Below are 5,879 nucleotides of genomic sequence, written 5' to 3' on the forward strand. Positions count from 1 at the left end.
ACCGGGGCGCGAACCCGTGTCCCCTGCATCGGCAGGCGGACGCGCAACCACTGCGCCACCAGGGAAGCCCTATCCTTCCTTTTTTAATGGCTGACACTATGGAGGTTCCTTGCCAGCCCTGGTTTTGGTAACAATGGTCTTTAGATAACACTGTTTCATGCTTGTATAATAAAAGTTTACAATATGAGATTTTTTAAACACAAGTTCATTTTAGGTCAGGACTCAGGAATACAAAAATAATTAATTCTTCTCTTTCCTCAGATGATATAACTGAGTCTATGGTGTTAGTGCAGAGGGGGAAGATCTATGCTTTACTTTCCAATAACTGAATTGAAGACCAGGTACATAAAAATGTGCTCTTATGCACCATGATAAATATGGCCCTACAACGAAAAGGACAGATGGTTTAATATGCATTTTGCCAAGACTGTAGAAAAATGAAAGGGAACGTCATTGTGAAAGAGGTTAAATTTCAAGCCAGTTAGGACTGGTTCAAAAACTTTAAGAAGAGATTCAGGCTGTGTAATACAACTTGAGCATAAATATGTGTGCATACACCCATTGAAAGCATTTATTGAGTTTTCTCTCAGAGCCAGCGTTCTGAATTCTTCTGTGCTTTATCTTAGTTCATCCTCAGCCCAGCTCTATCAGGTAGACATTATCCTTCTCATTTTATGGTGAGAAACTGGGGCCTAGAGAGCTTAAGTGATTCTCCTAAGGTCACGTAGCTAGTAAGTGGAAGAACTGAGATTTGAACTCTTGCATCTGCCTCTAGAACCCAAGCTCTTAACCACTGTGCTGCAGGCATCAGAGTATAACCATGTAAGTGTGTTGTTTCCTAAATAATTGACAGAGGCGAGTCAGCAATGATGTCTACTAGAAGATGTGTTAAATGAGTTTCATCTGCTTTGTCTCGAAAGGATAATTCTAGTACTTCCATATATTAACACAATTCGTATTATTTTTGTCCAGCCCTATAGTTTCTCTAAGACCTTGATCATGCCAAGTGTTCTTCTTCAATCGGGATCTTTATTACGATTATGACTACTTTCCATCCCTCATAAAGGTTGATGAGGGGTTACTACGGAGTTATTTTCCTCATGATATCATCTTGTAAGGAGACTCTTAGAACTGGGGGAGACCTTAGAGATGATCTAGTCTAGTGGTTTTCAAACTACTTTATAGGGATGCCTTCTTTTCAAATAAAACCTTTACATTTATGCATATGTGAAACAGAAAAAAAAAAGAGTTCCCTTATTAAAGTGGGGTAGGGGCCCCTCTCAGCTTCATTCTTCTTGCAGAAATCTCTAATTTATTTCCATTGACGCTCAGAGCTGCTCTCTGGGAACTGGGTGTAGAGGGACCGCTAATCTAGTCTAAGTGATTCAAGAAAGGCATACAGAGAATCTGATGTCTAAATTGATAACTGAGGGTTTATTTGGAGTCAGCTGGCATTGAGACACATTCCAGGCAGAGTGATTAGTAGAATATATGTAAAGTTCTGGAGACAAAAGAGAGCGTGGTCTGCTTGAGGTCCCCCCCCGGGGGACACCCAGCATCACTGGAGCAGAGAGCCAGGGAGGATGGGAGAGGAGGCTTGAGAAGGGGGGCAAAGGCCTGAACTTGAGGTTTTTGAGCTTAACCTATTAAATGGTTTTAAGCAGGGCACTGAGTGATAGAGTTATATTTTTCAAAACTCACTCTGGCAGAGTAGAGAAAGTTTAGAAACGGCAGGAGTGGTTGGAAGGGTTATGGATTGGTGTGGGGGAGCGGGAATGGAGCCCAGCGCATCTGTTTGAGGGAGACTTTTAGAGACAAATTCAGAGAGAAGTTGGGTGTTAGAGTATAGGGTGAAGGAGGGGAAGGAAAACACAGGAGGCATAAGGATGGAGGAAGATGGTGAATTCAGCTGTGGTCCCGTTGAGTTAGGTTGTGGTGAGCCATTCAGTAACACACCCAGCAAGAAATTGGGTACAGCACTTGGCAGCTTCAGTGGCGTTGGACTTGGTGTTTACCATCCACCTCCTGCAGCCCTCCAGTCCTTTGACTGTCTCCACAGCGAAACAGGCTGGTCCTCCCCCAATGTGGGACCCATCCATTTTCAGCCATTGCTCCTTAAGTGTTATTTCCCATTGTTGTCTAGTTTGTGTTTTGCTTTCTCCTTCTGACACCACCTTCTATTCTTCACTGCTTACTCTTTTCTAGTAAGTGTCCTTAGCTTACAATCAACGGATCCTACTGTTCTCAGCCCCTCACACCCTCACTTCTCTCCTTGCCAAGTGTGAATTTCAGTCATTCATTAAAGTCACTCTTTTCAGTACCCTCAACTCCATTGCCCTTCCTTCCCTTTGCTGTACTTGTCTGCACAGCTCCAACTTAAGTAAGGTTCACCTCTGCCTTCTATCTTTCTAGAGAAATAAATGTATTCTACCATGTTCACTGGGTTCACTTCCGATTTCTGGCCACTGGCTTCAAATCCCGTTAATCCCAAACCACAAATAATGTTCCACTGTCTGAGTTCCTTCATTCTCCTGGTTGACGGATATTTCATATTTTCCTCCTTCACTAAGCCTCTGGCACTGCCTCCCTGTCCTGATGAAACAGAGGTAATTTGAAGAGCTCATCCACTGCCATGGATACCCGCTCCATCATCAGTGCCCGGTACCCTGTCCATACCCACCCTGCTGTCCCCGTCACCGTGGGAGCTGTCTGTGTTCCTGACTGAGGCCAGCCTCTCTGTCTAGCTGTTTCCATTCCCTCTTCACCTCCTCTCTCTCCTGGTTTAGGATGTCACTTCTTTCTTTCTTTCTTTCTTTTTGACACCAGTTTTGCCCTTTCTGCTAGAGGAATCCCATCAGTGTACAAAACTGATTCTTAATTTCATCCATCTTTTAAAAAAAACACCACCACCATCACCAGTGAAAAAACCCTGCCTTGACCAGTCTTCTCTTTTGTCTGCTGCCCATTTCTCTTTTCCCATAAACAGTAGAAATTCTTCTTCTTCTTCTTTTTTTTTTTTTTTTTTTTTTCCCTCGCAGCATTGGGTCTTCGTTGCTGTGCGCGGGCTTGGCTACTCTTCATTGCGGTGCGCGGGCTTCTCATTGCGGTGGCTTCTCTTGTTGCGGAGCGCAGGCTCTAGGACGCGCAGGCTTAGCAGTTGTGGCTCAAGGGCTCTAGAGTGCAGGCTCAGTAGTTGTGGCGCATGGGCTTGATGGCTCTGCGGCACGTGGGATCTTCCCGGACCAGGGATCGAACCCGGGTCCCCTGCATTGGCAGGTGGATTCAAAACCACTGCGCCACCAGGGAAGCCCCAAAAATTCTTCAAAAAGCTCTTATATTCAGGTCTCCCATTTCCTTCCTCTTGTGCTCCTTTGCATCCTCTTCAATCAGGCCCTTGCCTCCACCTCTCCACTGGGTTTTTCTGTTGTTGTTGTTAAGGCCATCATGATCTTGTTGTGCTACCGCCAGTGGTCAGTTCTCAGTCCTCTTGTTCTTTCCTGGCAGACAGCATTGGACACGGCCAGTCACCCTCTCCTCTGTGATACACTTGCTGCACGTGGCTCAATAATGTCACACCTGCCTGCTTTTTCTCCCACCCCATTGGCTTTTCATCTTTTTTGGACTCCTTTTCCAGTTCCTCGTTTCCCAGACCTCTTGATGTTGGAATTCTCTGGAGGTCAGTCTTCAGATCTCCTCTCTGCAGCCCTAACGATCTTGTCCAGCCTCAGGACTTTCCATGCTATCCATGTGTTGGTAACTCCCCAGCTTTATCATCTGTACCTGAATCTCTTCCCTGAACTCCAGGTTTTTATATCCAGCTGCCGACTCAATTGCTTCTGGGATGTGTGATAGGCATTTTGAGTAGTGCAGAGGTTGGAGAGACTGAATGATTTTTGTACAATTTCCAAGAATTCTTGGGGGAAAGAAGATACACTCTCTTTATGGACCCAGCATTTTATATGGGTATATTAATTCAATCTTATCATATAAATGCTACCATGTAAATCTTTTTAAAAAAGTAATGCGTGCTCATTGTAAGTCTTGTTCTAAAGCTCTTTGGTTGATTTGGAAAATATCTTTATGTGTGTATCTCCTTCAGTCTTTGGGCTCACGTGACTGTAATTAAGTTGAATTACAGACTTCTGTTGTCTTTGCTTCATTTCCTGATTTCTAAACAGGGGAACATCTATTCGGGTTTGATGTTACCATCAGCCCCCCAGGTTGGATGTTTCTGGGGGCTCTTAGTTCCCTGCCACCCCCCACTGTCAGTATGTTGCTGTTGGGCTCCCACTTTTGGAGCAAATTCTGGAGAGAAGGGGAGTATACTCTCTCAGAGGTCTCCACCCTGATTCTGGGGTTTTGAAGGCATTTATTCAGTGAAAAGTTGAAATGAGATAGGCTCTTCTTTCGTCCATTTCCCTGATTCCTGGCCAAGCCGACTATTGGGGATTATAAGCAATTTGTTCCTTGTTTATTAGATATGAATTCCGTGAGGGTAGGAGCTTCATGTTAGTTCCTACAATGCTTTATATGTGGTGGGCATTCACCAAATTTGTACTGGATTAAATGAAATGGAATTGCTGCTTAGCAGTGACAGGACTGGGATTAGATTCAGTCAAGCGATGGTTAGTGAACTGTCCTTTTCTCCCGCACACACTGCAGCGCTGTGAGCTCCAGTATTTGTACGCTGCTGAAAGAAAATAAATTTAACGCATTTTGGAGCATGTGGGTATTGCAGATGGGTTTCTGATGGGGTTTGTACAGAATTCCTATTGCGGACCTTCATATATCGCAGTTTCACCATTGATTGCATATGTTCCATGTAAAGTTTTTTTGTCTTCTTTCCTGGTATCAGTCTTTGCTATTTTTTATTCCTCGTGTTGGAAAAGCAGTCAGGTAACATTTTGACAAAGGCAGTACTTCCATAAACTGCAAAGTGGAGCCTGGCCTTGCGTTTGATCTGTGTACATGTAAATCAAGAGCTTTCACTTAATTGTTACATGAATTCAGATCAGGTTTGATTGCATGTAACAGAAAAACTCAAAATAAGATGGCTTAAACAGTGTAGAAGTTTAATTTCTTCTCTTTGTTAGGAAGTCTACAGGGGATCCGGTCATCGTTGGTATGCTGCTTGGTGTCAGACACTGCCCCCTCTGTGCATGGTTTACCTTCCTGGTCACCTTAGGTCCGAGATGCCGGCTCCCATTTATTATGTAGCATTGTCTGTTGTGGTAGGAATGCTTTCCAGAGGAAGCGCACACTACTTTTGCTCGTATACCATTGGCCTGAGTGCAGCTAGGTATGGTTATACCTAGCTGCAAGGAAGCTGGGAAGTGCTGAGGCAAGGAAATGTCTGGAAACAGAAGAGAGCCATCTGTGTGCTGTTCTAATACTTGGGGAATCTCTTAGGAAGAATGAAGGGGGGAAGAGCTGGGTGGGTTGATTTCCAACTAGCCGTTACTGCTTTGATTCTCAATGGTTAGAAGGATGTGTGGTTCATATTCCTTCCCTCAGTTCACTGAAAGGTTACTTTGACTATCTTAGTTGAGAGGTAGCATTTAGGAACGCATGTGCCAAGAACACAAAGTGGAAAGATAATCCAGAGAATGGGAGAAAATACTTTCAAATGATATATCCGATAAGGGACTTGTATCCAGAATATATAAAGAACTCAAAACTCAACAATAAAAAGACAAATAATCCAATTAAAAATGGGCAGAAGTTCTGAATTAGACATTTCCTCAAGAAAATATACAGGTGGTTATAAGCACATAAAAAGACACCTAACAGACCTACTAGAGCATGGACTTGAGGACATGGGGAGGGGGAAGGGTAAGCTGTGACGAAGTGAGAGAGTGGCAGGGACATATATGCACTAC

General features: G+C 43.9%; 1 protein-coding gene across 8 annotated transcripts in view; it reads left to right on the top strand.

Annotated features, from left to right (window-relative positions):
* Window positions 1–5,879, top strand: part of ARHGAP10 (Rho GTPase activating protein 10) — a 337,918-nt gene that overhangs the window by 154,112 nt on the left and 177,927 nt on the right. The gene's annotated exons all lie outside the window — the stretch shown is intronic.

The sequence above is a fragment of the Physeter macrocephalus genome, chromosome 7, assembly GCF_002837175.3.
Source record: "Physeter macrocephalus isolate SW-GA chromosome 7, ASM283717v5, whole genome shotgun sequence".
In the NCBI taxonomy this organism is placed as follows: Eukaryota; Metazoa; Chordata; class Mammalia; order Artiodactyla; family Physeteridae; genus Physeter; species Physeter macrocephalus.